This window comes from Suricata suricatta, chromosome 12, assembly GCF_006229205.1.
Source record: "Suricata suricatta isolate VVHF042 chromosome 12, meerkat_22Aug2017_6uvM2_HiC, whole genome shotgun sequence".
In the NCBI taxonomy this organism is placed as follows: Eukaryota; Metazoa; Chordata; class Mammalia; order Carnivora; family Herpestidae; genus Suricata; species Suricata suricatta.
The window spans coordinates 45,844,749-45,860,836 of record NC_043711.1 but is presented as its reverse complement, the minus strand read 5'-3'; the positions used below and the strand labels follow the sequence as shown (position 1 = coordinate 45,860,836).

The following is a 16,088-nucleotide window of genomic DNA, read 5'->3' as shown; positions in this document are numbered from 1 at the left end:
AGCTTCTGGAAAGAAGGGGTGCCCATTAGGGACCACTTAGAATGAAACTGACCTGTCATTTGGAGAAAATGCAAAATGGAACTTGCCCTGTTCTGGAAAAACTGAGGATGCCTCCTGCAAGTTCATCTGCTCATAGAAAGTTTTCTGCAGGAAAGTGCTGGAATTGACAATTCCTTAAGGAACATTTTTTAAAAAGCAAACTCATTCCAAATGACTTTCATGTTTTGCCACTGCTTTTAGCATCAGCCCTTAATTTCCAACCATTCTCAAGTTAAGATGGCGATGTTGACTATTGGGCTTTGAAACAAAACATGTAAATATATACATATATTTTAAATTTATTTCAAATCACCATGCCCCTCAAAATGTGAGCTTTCCGCAAGGAGGAACTATGAATAGAACATTTTACACTTGTCTAACTTTTCCTAAGACTTATTTTTTTTTAACTGTCGTATCTTTTCAGTCTGTGATAAATGCCAAAAAAAACCTCTCTCCAATAATTTACTGGGCTGAGATGGCAGTGTAATTGAGTCACCCAAGTTAAGCACTTCAGGAAAATTTCCATCAGGTGCCATCGTGTTCTCTGGCCTCAGCTTTATTTAAACTCACTGGATCAATCTGAATCAATTTGACATGTACACACTTCAGGGCATGGTTAGTTTCAAATCAATTAGGCTCTTCGTGACTTTATGATTAAGAATCCAAGATTATAAAACATTAATATAAAAATCACAAGTTGTAAAGTGAAAAGTAGAATCTCTACCTAACATTTCATAAAAATCAGCAGGATCATGATGTAAGCTCCATTAAACAAACAAGGTAAGAGTAATTAGGTGGTAAATTGAGAACAGAGGTTTCCAAAGGCTCTAATTTGGATGGACTAAACAGTTTAATAAAGATAAGGGAGTCAGGGTCAAGTGCAGCCTTTGGAGGATGTGGATCAGAGAAGAACTCTCAGTGGTCTGCTGGTCCTTGTTGGAGGAACACATGGAGTTCCTGGGAAAAGCAGAGAGTGGGCTTAAGACCTTTGCTCTCCGCTGACCTTGGCCAAGATGTCCTACACGCTGGACACGAGATAAGGAGCGGCTCTTGGCTGGAGCCCGCAGGCAGCCACGTGAAAGCATTTTAAGGATCACAACGTAATGTGATTCCCCTCTTCTAGAGTTACTTGGAACTTTTCTCTCCTGGTTTTGGAGCTCAGGGGAAGGAAGGAAAGAGGAGGGAGTGAATTAGAGTTTACATTAAAATTATGAGGACTTCCAGACCCCTCGATAAGTTTGATTCTTTTCATTTGTCTTTACAACGCCCCTGAGGATGAGATGGGCTCTCTTAATGATCACCTTGTTTTAGACAGAGAAGCACAGAAGAGTTAGGTGACTAATCCCACAGTCACACAGCAAGGAAGGGGCAGAACGCAGGCATGTGTTCTTCCCCTCTGCAGGGTGGAGGCGCCTCTTGCATGCATTTATTCAACACTTAGCGCCTGAGGGCCTCTGCCTCCTCTGTACCCGGTGTTTCAGGGCTAAAGATCCAGGGCGAACCGAACAGCCAGGTGCCTGCACTCACAGGGCCTTTCATTCCAGAGCAGAGTGGAGTGAAAAGCAAATAAACAGACTGATAAAGTCAGAGCAACAATGCTCTGCACAGTGATCAAAGGGTACCATGATAGTGACTGGTGGCATCTTTCACTGGGTGGTCAGCTCTTACGAGAGGGCATATGAGCTGAGAGTTGAATGACGCGAGGGCACCAGCTATCCTGAGTTTAAGGAGAATGACACTCTGTGCCAAGTGGCGAGACAGGTGCAGAGGCCCCAGGGAATTAATAGGACCTCTGCACCTGCCTCCCCTTGTCACGTTTTCTCTCCCCTTCAATCTGTGTTGTGTCTCGTGACGTACCGTCACCAGTCGAATGTGGTGCAGTGACAGTGTTTTGGTTCTGAGCCTAGGATTTTGGCAGTTTCCTATTTTATCCTTTTGGAGCCCAGACCCAGCATGTAGAGGATCCAGGTACATTGCTGGAGAGACCAGACAGAGAGAAATAGACACGAGGCTGCCCCAAGCTACGAAGCCAGTCATGTGAGAGAGGGTCTCCAGCCCCAGCAAACTCCCAGGCAAATGCAGCTCCATGAGCAACCGCCACTGATGGCTCAGGGCGACAGAGATGAGCCTCCCAGCTGAGCCCAGCAAAGCCACACACTGTGACAAAGGACCCGTGGTTGCTGGTATAAGCCACCGGGTTTCAGGACGGTTTGTTTTGTAACAACAGGTCATTCAAGCAGCTAGTGTGACGTGAGTTAAGCAGAGCAAAGGGAGGTGGCAGAGGGAGAAGTGATACATCCTTCTCCTCCAAGAGCTGGATCTGGTGGGACCTATGAGTCAGAGTGAAGAGTGGAGATGTCATTCATGTGGTTGGGACCCACTGGAAGGTTCAAGGGGCATGACACGATCTGATGATTTATATATTTTTAAAACCTATTTTGGCTGTGGTGTGGTGAGTGAATCAGGGGGTTGGGAGACCAGGAGAAGAAGCAAGAAGACATCGGAGAGGTGGCTACTGGAGGAATGCCTGCCAACCAAACCAAGGTGGTGGCGGTGGAAATTCAGTGAACTGGTTTATGGCGTGTTTTGGAGATGCAGTCAAAAGTACGTGTTGCTAGGCGGAGTGTCATGGGACTGGCTGGCTGAGGATAATTCCTTGATTTTAGGTTTGAGGAACTCAGTTGATGGTATACGGTTCTGTAAGTGTGCTCTCGGGTGCTCTGACATTCGGGGGGAAGAGGAAAGGGGATTCGCCCATGGAGGCAACGAAGGAGCAGCCAGTGAGGTGGCAAGAAACCCAGAGCCTCTAAGGGTCTCAGAAGCTAGTGCAGTACAGTTGTTGGAGGAATCAAATGAAGTCAATAAAGATAAGGACAGACATGACCACTGGTTCATGGAACCAACAGAAGTCACTGGTGAGCCACTGAGTCACTGGTAATGCATGAAGGAACCATCTAGAAGGATTATATCTTTCATCAGAGTGGCACAGAACAGAAATCGTTCTCACACCTCCCTACTCAATGCCATGACAGGACTTAAAGCCCTAAGTCTTTGGTTAATACAGGGATGGAAGAGAGGACCTAAGAGTCCTGAAGTGACCGATTTGAAACTTTTTTTCTTTTTCTTAAAATAGTTTATTGTCAAATTGGTTTCCATACAACACCCCATGCTCTTCTCCACAAGTGCCCTCCTCCATCACCACCACCTCTTTCCCCCCTTCCCCCTTCAACCCTCAGTTCGTTTTCAGCATTCAATAGTCTCTCAAGTTTTGCCTCCCTCTCTCTCCCCAACTCTCTTCCCTCTTCCCTCTTCCCCTCTCTCTGGTCCATTTGAAACTTTTAAAGAGAAAGTTTTCCCACAGATGTCATCAGGAAGAACGAAGGCTCAAAAGGGAGTATAAAGAAATGAGTTCTAGGAATGTGGGACAAAAATACAAAGTTAAATTTGATACACATCTTCGACACATGACTCAAAATTATCCTGGGAGAGGGAGGCAAGGGCAGGATAGCTGGGCAAGGATTAGAAACCATAAATTCATTCTTATTTATCTGGTCACTGCATGGAAACACGTGAAGAAATAGGGTGCACAGCAGTGCGGAGCGGCGCCAGGTCAGGCACGGAGCTGACCTCCCCTCACACACACCGCTAGTGCCATTAGCGCTCTTATCTCTGTTTTGTAGATGAGAGACTAAGGCTCGTGCCAAGGCCCCAGAACAACTAAATGACAGAGCTCAGGTTCAAACCTCGGCTAATGTGACTTGAAAATCTACTATTTTATCCCTGATTCCTTCAGAATGCCTTCCTGAATCACACCACCAGAAGCCAGGGCACACTGTTAGGCATGTAGAATTGCATGCTGCAATGGAAAGAATATTTCTCCTTTTTTTTTTTTTTTTTTGACAATTAAAATTAACTTCTCTGTCAGGCCCCCAATCCTTGAGGCGGCAGCAACAAAATCACTCTGACTTAGGAATTTCTCTGACTCTCTTCCAGGCTGACCTCCAGTCCTGGGGGCCCTCAGAAATGCCAAGGCATGGGAGACAGGTGTGGTCACGGCCTCCCTGAGGCTTTCATGTCCCCTTCTGGGCTCCCCCTGGTACCTGGAGTCTTTTTTGGGTTCTTCCTGCCTGCACTGATGGGCCATTCTACCTAATTCTGCACTGGCCATGGGAACCCTGGGGTCTCCCCCTCGACTATCCAGGGAATGGAGTCAGATTAGTGATGTGACTCTCGGCAAGTTACTTCACTGCTTTGTGCCTCAGTTTCCCTATCAGTAAAATCAGTGGTCTCACAGGGATGTTAGAGAGTTAGAAAATATTTGTAGAATGCTTAGGACAGTGGTTGGCACATGACAAATGCTTCACCTAAGTTAAGTGTCCTTAGCGGGTGGGCGGGAAGAAAACAATGACTCTCAGTGACCAAGTCTTTGTCTTATGCTTGGACTGTAGCTTTCCAATTCAAAATGCTGAAATTTTAATCATTTTATTCCCTGGATTTTGTAGCATCCTTTCTTTCCCTATATAATAAAAGCAAATTGTCTCTGGGGCACCTGGGTGGCTTAGTCAGTTAAGTATCCAACTTCAGCTCAGGTCATGATCTCACCATTGGTGAGTTTAAGCCCCACACCAGGCTCCACACTTACAATGCGGAGCCTGCTTGGGATTCTCTCTCTCCCTTTCTGTCTGCCCTCCTCTGCTCGCTTGCTCTCGAAAATTAAATAAATAAACTTAAAAAAAAAAAAGCAAATTGTCTGGCTCCACAAACTGGGAAGTTTGGGGGTGGGGTGTGGTTTAATATCTCAAAATCCCACCCTACCCAGTCATAGGTGGACAGTTCTGTTTGAGACCTTCTGAGCTGCCCTGAACTAACCCTGCAATTCCCACACCTTCCCCCCACAACACACACACCCCCAACACAATCTCCACTGTTGCTCTCTACAAGGTAGAATTCTCTGGCATGTAACTCCTCTACAACAACTCACACAGTTTATCTTTGCAGTCCTATCCATTCATTGGATCTTTATTCTGACCTTTGGCGGGGGAGCCAGAATTGGCCTTAGCTACCATCCTTTTTTCTTTTAACAAAAATCGCGTATACTCACAGATTTGTTCCTAATTGTGACCCTGGAGTTTTCCATTCTACAGAAGTGTGTGTAGAGATAAGAAGAGGGTTCTGCCTTGCCTATCTCTTAGCCACATATCCCACATGTCACATATTGTCCTCCTAATCAAATCTGCTAAAAGAAATCTTCTTTGCATTATGGAAAACTTTAAACACATACGAAAGTGGACTCAACAGGACCACAAATGTTCAGGCGCTCATTATTCTTAACTCATGGCCAATCCCACTTCGGCCATTCCTAGCCATGTGTTTTGAAGCAAACCTCAGAGATCATTTCATTTCATCTGCAAATATCACGGTGCTTCTGAAGACTGAGAATGCTCTTTTACCACAAGGTCCCATTATCACAACTTTTGTAAAAAGTAATGATGATTCCTTAATAGCATCAAAAAGCCAATCAGTGTTCAATTTTTTTTTTTTTTTAAGCAGCATCCAGTCTGATACATCAGGGTTGGGATTTGCACCTTGCAAATTGCTTTAGCAAATAGCCAGAGGCTGTCCGGGTGAATGATTCCCCCCCTCCCTTTTCCTCCCAGACAGGAACGTCATAGCCAAACCCGCAGTGGGTTTTGCCAAGAACTCCAAAAAAGACGATCACGTGTCAAATAACCATGGAGACGCGGTTACAAAAGAAACACTTCTCCCCAGCCCCCTTGTTTAGCTGCTGAGCACAAAGGCAGGAGGCAGGCGCCGCCTGCGGTGCACACACCTGACGGTGTGCCGTGGGGGCAGTTCCACCCGCGTCCGCAAGGACACGTCCAGCCCAAGTCGAAATTGGTGCCAGGGATTAGCGTGCGCTCCTGGGGGCGTCCGGCTGACCGCAGCGCAGCAAGAATCGGCATCTCCAGACTTTCCTCTTTAGTTTCTTCTGATGGTTCAGCAGCAGTTTGATATGAATCCAGCAGAGAACTTATCTGAGGTATTATTATTATTATATTACATTTCATCTGGTGCCAATGCTGGTTATTTACATGATGAGCCTCATGATATTAACCTAAGGGCAGTTCCAAGCCTCGCCCCTTGAAGTGACTGCATTCTTAGATTTGTGGCCTACAATGGCTTTCCTTTAGACACCTTACATAAATCAAGGTGCTGGGAGATCATGAATGAAGTGATCCTATTATTACTTTAAAAGAATATGTGCACAGAAATCATCTCCTATCAGACGCTCCGGAGCTCTGTCCTGTTCCTTGGCTTTCCTGCTCCCATGTCTTTCTGTTCAGGCTCTTCCAGGGCTGCGGGAGGTGGGAAGGCCTAGAGTCTGAGAGGTAGCAGCCCCGGTATCAACCAGGGAGGGACCCATGTTGGGGGATAAAAGCCCTCCCCCGGTGGGATAACTCTGAGGAGTGTTCTACGGCTCTCTCCAGGGGTCCCAGACAGGCTAGCTGTCCACAGAACTAACCTGCTCATTTTCTGCAGCCCTCCCTGGCCCCTCTCATTTCCCCTGTCCTCCATTAGTGCTTCCTGACATAACCTCCTATTGTAGGGTGACCAGTTCATCCTGGGGAACCTCTAGTCCCATTTAAACCAGAACAGTTGAATACCTTACCTTCCAAAAACAAAAAAATCCCTTGTACCCAAAGTCTAGTCTGAGGTTTGGCTTCCAGGGTACTGAACCTACGGGAATCCATACAGACAGAAGAGTTTGGAATGAGATGCACCTCTTGTCAAACCGGCTAACATAGAGCGTGTGCAGTGTGCACTGCGTTTTGGGGTTGATTCCCGCGGTTGAGCTGCGCCTCTGGGTACTCTTTATGAATGGAGCCCTCTGGAGCTGGGCGTTGGGGCGGTGCTGGGCTCCTTGGGTATTTGGGTGTGGGGATCCAGGTGAATGGGTTTTTCACCAAATCTGTATTTGATGTTTTCACAAATAATATGTATCATTTGTCTACTCTTTTAATGATACATAATAAAAACTTGAGATTTTATAAACAATTAGCAAATATTTGTTCTATGACTTTTCAGGAGTCATCTCCATTTAAAATGTTTTCAAGAAGGGGAAGAAACCAGATATAAAAAGATTAGTTTTTTATGACGACTCAGGGCAGTGGTTTTCAAATTTTTTAAGCCTCCAAATCCCTTTGTGATGGGATGCTACGCGGCTCCTTCTGTTACAACCAGTTACAAGTATTGCTGCTGAAAGAACACAGGCTTCTTGGGCTGGAGCCCCTCCCTTGAGTTTCCAGGCCCCCCCACCCCGCCCCCAAACCCCCTTCCCAACCTCAGGTAACCATTAAGCACTTCCTAGGAAGCCTGAGGTTTTTGTTGGACCCCAGTGTGCACACCACTATCATAGGGGATTTTTGAATGGCATGAAAAAAATCCCTAACTTTTTACTTTAAAACATGTTAGAACATGAGAAGAGCAAGCCAAAAAACAACACACACATTCTGTCTTGAGTTTGTGGGGGGAGAAAAATAACTCCTGTATTCCTCTACATCGAGAAAAGGCTAGAAAGAAATATACCACAGATGTTGATGGTGGTTACCTCTGTGGGACTGGATCCCCAGGACCTTTACACGTTCTATTCTGTGCCAGCGATGTATTACCTCCATTTTCCACATTGGGTAGGAATTATTTTTCAGGCAGGGGAAAGCACAACGCATGATTTTAAGGAGGGGAGGAGAGTAGGAAATATATTCCAGAGCCACGTGCAGACAGTAGCAACATCAGACTAGATTTACATTATTCTTAGATACTGATCTGAAGAGCAAGGAAGGCCTTTTTCAGTTTGAGAGGGTTTAGCCACGGAAGACTGCATAAGGCAGGTTATAGCCTGTCAATTCCATGCCCAGCAAGGTCTTTGAGGCTTCTGATAATGATATATGAGCACTGCCCATAAAATAAGCCAAACAAGGGATAACTCTCCTGCCCCCATTGCAATGGGTGGTTCAGGCTGCAAAGTAGGCACTGCCTCCTGTAAATGTGGGCACGGTCAGGTCAGCCTCGCGGCCAAGGAGCCATTGAAAGGAGACTGAAGCTTTGTCAAACCTGAGGCTATAGTAGAGAATTAGTGTTTTTATCTGTAGTCCCCCAACCTGGCTGCCTGTCAGAGTCACCTGGGGAGCTTCTTTCGTTAGGACTCCTGGCCCCACCCTCTGATCCCCTGATACTTCCTGAAGGGGACTTAGGACCTGCATTTTAAACAGATACACCAACAGGAATACTTATGGGTCACCTTCTTGAAGTTTATCATCACCACTAGGTTGTAAGTTCTAGGAAGCTTATATGCCTGTCGGCTGCTGTGACCTAGATACTGTGTGCACAACTCCTGGTGCTCTAAATATTCAGGGAGGCAACTATTTATGGAAAGTTCACTCTGTGCCTGACATTATGCCAAGTAGTTTCAAGTTCATTCACCTTAATTACAACCCAAAGTATGATTCTTATCCATTTTGTCAATGATGAAGCAGATTCAGAAGGGTTAAGAAACATGACCAATATCATTTAGAAAGAAAGAAAGGCACCACTGGAATCCTGGTCTGTGGCCCAAATGCTAGCTCATCTCTTTCAGCTAACACTGAATGTTCTAGAAAGTTCTAGAAAGTTCCATGGCTTTTCCTGGGTGAAAATGATACCAGAATTCTCCACTCACCTTCCTCATCTCCTCTCCTCTATCTGCTCCTCCATGGGTTTACATACACACACATGTACACACCCTCTTTTAAGTTCTACCTTAAACATCTGGTGCATCTAAAACAGCACCAGAATCCTACCCCCAGAGCATTCTATACAGAGGTTTATTGTCACAATTTTATGACTTCTTGTTAAAACATGTCTTTCCTAAGCTACAGGAAACCAGTTTTTCCTTGATTCCATTTTATTTCTCCAATTATTTGAAAGCAGCTCTTACAAATCATCCTAAGCAATTTGCCTGTTCAAATTACAAGGCACTTGATGGTGGGGGTCCTTATCCGTCACTAAGTCAAAAGGCCTCAGAGACTACAGCTTTCCTCCCTTGACCCTCTGACCAGATGGTATGATGCAAACAGAGCCCATCTTAGACCAACTTTCACCAAAAAGGTGACAGGTGTTAGCAAGCAAGCACATACACAGCCTTTGATGCTTTCTGTGAGCTTGGGGACATCTAAGTCAATTGTCCTGTAAGACACTTCAACAGCCTCATAGATGAGAAGTTCATTTGAGGCAGCTGTGACAGTACTGTTGGGGCAGTGCTTAGCTAACCTACTTGAGGAGGTGATAAAATCAACCTTTTCACATCCAGATACTGGACTGGTTGGATAGCCAAGCTCAGTGCCTTTCCAAGAGAACACACAATTGGTCTTGCTAGATTCATTTGCAAAGTTCAGGCAAAGCAGATGCACCAGGACACATTTCTAGCCATCTACCTTTCTTGAACACCATTATTTTCATCAATGAAAAACCATTTTAGAAATCCATTATGCAAATGAACACACCCGTGGGTGCTGAGCTAAGGCAGATAATTGAAGCACTTATGGTAACTTCCTCTGGAGTGTGGGACTGTGATCTTTCAAGTGTTAGCTAACTGCCCTATAATGTAAATGAAGGCTAATGCATGCACACGGACGCACACACACACATGTAACATGTTATCTATGCTTTAGCTTTAGAAGTAAATTACAGACAACATATCAGCATAATAGTCACCATTTGGTGAGAACTCACTGTATGCCAAGTACTGTGCTAAATGTCTGACCAGAAAGCAAACTATCTCGTTTCATTGCCACTGAGGAAACTGAGGTCCCAGGAAATCCAGCTAGAAAGGATGAGCTAGGCTCATCCTCTGGCGGACGTGACGGCTATAAATCTTAACTTCCCCAAGAGACTGGTTGCCCATAAGTTCTAGGCCTCCTGAGAATCCCTCAGTCATCACCACCAATAATTTTTCATTCTTGGCTCAAAACTTTGAACAATAAATAAAATCCCAATCCCTGGGAAATATTCCACTGCATGACTTCTGGGCATGATTGGTTCTGAAGCAGGTTTGGGAGGTCCACTGGGGTGATAACTGTATTCTACCCAGAAACATGCAGGGCATCTGGCTCTCAGCTCCCAAGTTTGAATCCCGTCCTCACTTCCCTGTTAAGCCTCAGCATGGAAGTCTCCTCTTCTGCCCCCTCTGCTTAGTATCTGTGTTGGAGCACATCAGGCACCCCAAGGGGTGAGGCATGAGGGAGAAGGGCAGCTAGTCACAGCCCAAAGCACCCTGCCTCCCTCCCAATAACTATCATAAACTGCAGAGCCGCCAGGGCGGAGAGGAGAAGCAGCGCGCTGGGGGTGGTGAGGCATGATAAAAGGTTCATACTTTACAAAAGGAGAGTCAAAAGAATTTGTTCCTGGATCAACATAGGGTCTACAAGAAGAGACTTTAAGATTTGGAGCATGAGCGCAGAAGAAGCCAGTTGTCACTAACAAGATAGGGAAGGCTATGAAGAGCAAGTTCAAAGAGGAACAGAAGAACTGAGGTTGGAGAGGCCTATGAAGGATCCTAGGTGTATTCGTTTTCTATTGCTTTGTAACAAATGACCACAAATTTAGCAGCTTGAAACAATGCCATTAACTCACGGTTGTGTAGGTCCTGGTCCCGGTAAACTCAGCTAGATGTGCTGCTTGGGGTAGCAGAAAATTGAAGTCAAGGTGCCCACTGGACCCACTTCTTGTCTGAGCAAGAAGCCATGTGCAAGTTCATGTCTGTTGTTGAGAGAATTCGACTCCTTGCTATTGTAGGTCTGAAGTCACTGGTTCTTTGCTGGCCATGAGCTCGCTACTCTTAGCCTCTAGAAGCTGTCTGCATTCCTAGCCGTGGGCTTCCTCCATCTTCAAGCCAGAAAGCATGGGTCAAACCCTCCAGCTTTGAACCTCTCACATGCTCTTCTGCCACCGGCCAGGCAAAAACCCTGCCTTTAAAGGGCTCTTTTGATTGGATTAGACCACCAGGACCATCTCCTTTCCTGAAGATCAGCTGCATAGGTTACAATCTAACCAGGGCAGTGTCGTCCATTACATTCTCCATCCCAGTGCAGCGTGCACACCAGGGCAGGAGTGGGGGCAGAAAATTCTGGGGGTTTTCTTAGAATCCCGCCTGTCACCCAAATGGAAATGCAGAGGAAGACCGGCTCCTTCAGAAACTTCCAGGGCCAGAGAATAGAGGAAGAGGGGGAGGGGGCGAGCCCATCTGTATGTCTTTAACCTCTGGAACTTGAAGCACTCAGGAAAGAAGGCCCGGCCCTTTGAAGCGCCCCACAGAGCCATGTGTGTGCACCCCATCATGGGCTGCCCTGCCAATCCTCCTGCATGGGCCCCGAGGCATCTTGGCTGCAGTATCCCCACGTCTGGCAGGTGAGTCAACAGTTGGCTTCTCTCCTGGGCTTTCTTGGAAAGGGCTATGTTCCAGGTTGGCAGCTCTGCTGGCTGGGAAGGAGGAAAAGAGAAAAGCCAAGTTCTGGGGGCCCTGCTGCCAGGCAGGACACCTGGACCTTCTCCCCCTCAGCCTCTGAGAATGATGGCAAGAAGTTCACTACCGCTTTAGGAAAGCCATCGCAGTAATAAAGCAGGGTGATAAAGCTTTCAGGCAGTGGAATCCAATCAATGACCTAGCCTCTCAATTGCACCATCCATAAAATGGGGATAGTCCTCAGTAGCTACCACAAAGGGGTTGTGACTATTAAACAGCATGGTGTCTGTAAATCATTGACCACAGTGGATGGCATATAGGAAGTATGGACAAAAAGCCCACACAAAGAATACTATCAACAAAAGGGGAAAGTAACAGCACAGAGACTATCCAATCAGAAGGGATTGAGGAGGAAGGGATCAGATAAAGGGGTCAGGAGGACTGCTAACCCCTTTGATAAGAAACTCTCATAATACTGGAATGCAAGATAATTGTTTCTATAAAGACTTAAAAATATACAAAGGATAGTTGGTACACCCCAAGGCATGATGGATTTTGATTGAACCACACCGTAAATCTGGATATGATGTCTCCAAGGCTCCTAGGTAGCCAGATAGGGCTTCCACTTCCTGTAGAAATTCAGGAGGGAAGAGTAGGACAAGCAGGGGGTAGACTTGGATGTTATGTTGCATGCCACATTTGATTGCAAGTAAGACAACCATGCAATCTTAGTGGGGGCGGTGGGTAACATTTGAGGCATCAACTGTGGCTTCACCCTACCCTTCTGCATGCACCAGATTTCCTTGCTGCATCCTGAGTACTTCATTCCCTACATCCAACCCAATCTAACTCAGCCAGGATTGAGTGGGTTACTCCACAAGGAAACCCAAGCAAAGGCGTCTCTTACACTCAGGGCAGCACAATGGGAAAATGAAGATCACAGCCTCCACCAGCTTTGCTCCAAAGAAAGCACTGAGAGTGCCTTGAGTTGATATCCAGGCATTTGTCTTATCTGACGAAGACCACCAAACCCTATCAGTCGTCCAGTTTGCAGGGATGTGTCCCAGGGACAGTACCCATTCCCCATCCAATGGCCAGGACTAAAGCTTCCAGGACAGAGGGGCCCACAGAGACCTCTAGGTCCATTGAGAGCAGACGGTGGCAGAAAAATAAGGTCTTGCCCCTGACCAAGGTGGATAAGCTGGGACCAGTTTGGAATCCCCCGAGTGGCAGCTTTGAACATGCTCATTCTGAGGCATGATAGACACCTGCGACAGACACCCAACAAGAGGAAATCAAGGAAGCCAGACTCTGCCCCTGCCTGGTTGTCAGCTCATTCCACTTTTCCCTTTACAGACTGGAATGCCCTTTCTCTCTGCCATCTTAAGCAAGTGCACATGGCATTGGAGATTGGAGTCCCTGCTTCAACCTGGTTTTACATGATCTCTTAGTTCAAGTGCCGAGAACGGTCTAACTGGAGTTGTATGTCTCTCAAGTCACATGTTTGAAAGGCAGAAGCTGTTTGAGCCCATGGATTGATACTGGTTCAGTTTACTTTGGATCCAGTTAGTGGTGAAGGTGGGGTGTGGGGGTCACATGGTAAATGGCATGGCTGCCTAGACCCACCTCTTTCTTCCACTGGGGTTGTGGGTGATTAGATACTCAGGAGAGAGAAAGGGGCAAGTACCCCAAATGTAGCCACCACGATCACCCCAACCTCATTCAGATGTAATCAATTCTGATACATCATTACAGAGGTCTTGGAGTACAATCCATTCCAGAACATTTCCAGATGGGCCAGACGGGAACCAATGCCTCTTTCTATCCTCCCTTTATTCCAGAGTCAGATTTTTGGTATTATTTCGAAACTAGGTATGCAGAAATCCCATTCTGTGAAACACAGTCTCCTGTGGTTAATTAAATGATTATCCCCCCCCCCTTTTCTTTTCAACAAGTCTCAGTGTTCAGAGGTGGGCTTGTTTCATGTGGGGTACACCCATATGGGTATTTCTGCGGCCACAGGGTATCACGGAACAAGCCACTTAATTACAGCAGAGTTAATGGCCTCGTCCGGGTTAATAGTAAAGCCAAGTGCCACTTGCCGAGTCTTTAACTCTTCATTAACTCAAATCCCAGTTGTAACTTTCTGCTAGGGCCCGGCGTCCTGACTTGCCTTAATCCACCAGATAGAAGTAGAGCAACGGCAGAGGCTGTAAATACTCTGTCAGGGCATGAAGAATAACAACAATAAGGCATTCATATTAGGAGAGGAGATTCATTCATCACGGTTTGTTTAGCCTCCCAACAACCCAGTAGATTTGCTGTGCCTGTCTCAGGGGGAGGCAGCTGGTGTAAGGAAATCAGATTCCAGGGCAAAGAATGTGAGCCTTGCAGTCACATGGGCCTCATTTCACATCCTGGCCAAGGCCCTTCACTTCTGGGATGGGGCGAACCTGGATGGCAACCCTGATTGGTCAGTTCCCATACCCTGACCCTTCTGCTTCTGCAAAATGAGGGGATGATAATACTGACTTCACAGGGTGACTGTGAGGCTTATGTGAGATCACATATGTGAAAGCCCCTCGTATCTTGTAGGTACTCCTAATGTTTGCTTCTTTCACATTATAATACACTTCTTCCAGGTTTGAGCTCATTCTCTATTAAGGTTTCATGATTGACCAAGGCAGAACAAAGACACCTGATGGGGAGGGGCGCCTGGGTGGGTCAGTCTGTTGAGTGTCCAACTTTGGCTCAGGTGATGATCTCACAATTGGTGGGTTTGAGTCCCATGTCAGACTCTGTGCTGACAGCTCAGAGCCTGGAGCCTGCTTCAGATTCTGTGTCTCCCTCTCTCTCTGCCCCTCCCTCACTCATACTCTGTGTGTGTGTGTGTGTGTGTGTGTGTGTGTGTGCGTGCGCACGTGCACGTGTGTGTGTGTGTGTCTCAAAAATGAATAAACGTTAAAGAGAGAGAAAGAGAGCGCACTCATGGGGACAGCCAGACTTCACTTAACTCTTGTGAGAAAAAAATCTTTCTCCGGTAAATCCTGCCTCAGGCTTGAATTCCATCCTCTTTTCCGGACCCTTCTCTCCATGTGGCAGAGGTTTCTCACTGTCCCCTAACATCACACTCCCCTAATTCTGTAATAATACATTTCCCACAAACACACCAAGTTTGAATTGAACATATGACTGAGAGAGAGACTCCATTTCTGAACATCCCTTGCAGACGGCTACATGACAAAGTTTTCACCAATAGGATGTGAGAGGAAGTGAATTTGCCATTACTGAGACTGACTGAGCTTCTCTTTTCCCTTCCCTACCAGCTAGAATGTGAATAAGGAGCCGGTCAGCTAGCCTTGACCACAGAGATGAAGACACTCTGAGCAACAAGATAGAAAGACCCTGGGTCTCCGGACAACCTCACGCAGCAGAGCTGTCACCCACTTACCTCCAGTCTGTTGCATGAGAAAGAAACACACTTCCGTCTGGTTACAACACTCTGTTGGCCGGGTGTGTGGGGGGGGGGGCGGGGGGGTCACATATTGCATCAATTCACTTTACTCCCAAATTTGCAATCTACTCCCTAACTAATACATCCACCTTATGTGAATCAAAATTCACCTTTAGAGCTTGCCTTGAGCAAGAATGGTCTGGAGCCACGATCTCACCTACCTTTATGGTAGATCCAATTTCATAATGTGGCTACTTATAAACCAGACCCAGCCTACAGACATGCCTTGGTTGATTCTTACACTGTATTTAAAAAGTTTATAGATCTGTTGTTGGAGCACCGGGGTGGCTCAGTCAGGCGCCCAACTCTTGATTTCCGCTCAGGTCATGACCTCATGGTTTGTGAGACCAAGCCCCATGTCTGCCTGCATGGGATTCTCTCTCTCTCCCTCTTGCCCCTTCCCTGCTCACTAGCTGTCTCCCTCTCTCTCAAAATAAATATTTTTAACAATTAAACATTTTAGATTTATTGTCATCATTTATAAAATTGAGAAATTTCACCAAAAAGTCTAAATGTTCAGCTTTTCTTGAGAAATCAGAAGGTCTGGTAACCCTGAGCCACATTCTTGCTTGGAAAAATTCAGATGCTAGCTTGCTTCAGTTCATCATGGTCAATGCCTGTCACAGTCTTGCCGGTTTGGGGCCCGATGCCTGACTTCCAACACGCAAAACCTATGTCACTTTGCCTAAGGGATTTCTCTGGCCCTCTGGAACCTGCTTAGCCAGAGGGGCTAGAGAATGAAGGTGCTACCACCCGGGAAAGACTCCTGCCAAAACTGATGGGAGTCGATGTATAAATATCCCAGCTCCCCATTCCTCAGATGGATAGCCAGAGGGCACCTTGCCATTGGCCCCCAGAGTTAGAGTCCCAGCCGTCCAGAGTGGTAACTCACTCCACAATGCCCCTTTGATTGACTGGCTGCCTTTCTATCCCTATCCTGGTTCCCAGGTCTCTCCCAACATTTCCCAGAATCCCCTTCCAAATAAATGCCTTGCACTCAAATCCTGCTCTCAGAATCTGCTTCTGGGGCAGCCTGAG

At 46.4% G+C, this 16,088-nt stretch overlaps 1 long non-coding RNA gene across 2 annotated transcripts; it reads left to right on the top strand.

Moving 5' to 3' along the window:
• Window positions 1-5,817: 5,817 nt before the first annotated feature.
• On the top strand, window positions 5,818-15,084 carry LOC115275001. Of its 2 annotated transcripts, none has more exons than XR_003901355.1 (3): window positions 5,818-6,079; window positions 11,348-11,481; window positions 14,867-15,084. It is a non-coding gene; the product is annotated as an uncharacterized LOC115275001 (long non-coding RNA). The 2 variants fall into 2 exon arrangements; XR_003901354.1 differs by having other exon boundaries at window positions 14,863-15,082.
• Window positions 15,085-16,088: the final 1,004 nt, after the last annotated feature.